A 342-nucleotide genomic window follows, 5' to 3' on the forward strand; every position below is an offset into this window, starting at 1 on the left:
TCCTTCTTGTAGTGAGGGGCCCAAAACTGAACACAGTATTCGAGGTGCAGCCTCACCAGTGCTGAGTACAGGGGCACGATCACTGCCCTACTCCTGCTGGCCACACTAGTTCTGATACAGGCCAGGATGCCCTTGGCCTTCTTGGCCGCCTGGGCACACTGCCGGCTCATGTTCAGCCGGCTGTCGACCAGCACCCCCAGGTCCTTTTCCGCCAGGAGTGAGCCTCGCCACAGCTGCACCCCGCGGTAACCCGTGGGCGCCGTCATCACCCGCCCGCACCGTGGTGCGCCAGGCTCCCAGGGACACGTCTGTCATTAAAGCCCCCCCCTGGCCACCCGCCCC

The sequence above is a fragment of the Pygoscelis adeliae genome, unplaced genomic scaffold, assembly GCF_000699105.1.
Source record: "Pygoscelis adeliae isolate BGI_AS28 unplaced genomic scaffold, ASM69910v1 Scaffold85, whole genome shotgun sequence".
Taxonomy (NCBI): domain Eukaryota; kingdom Metazoa; phylum Chordata; class Aves; order Sphenisciformes; family Spheniscidae; genus Pygoscelis; species Pygoscelis adeliae.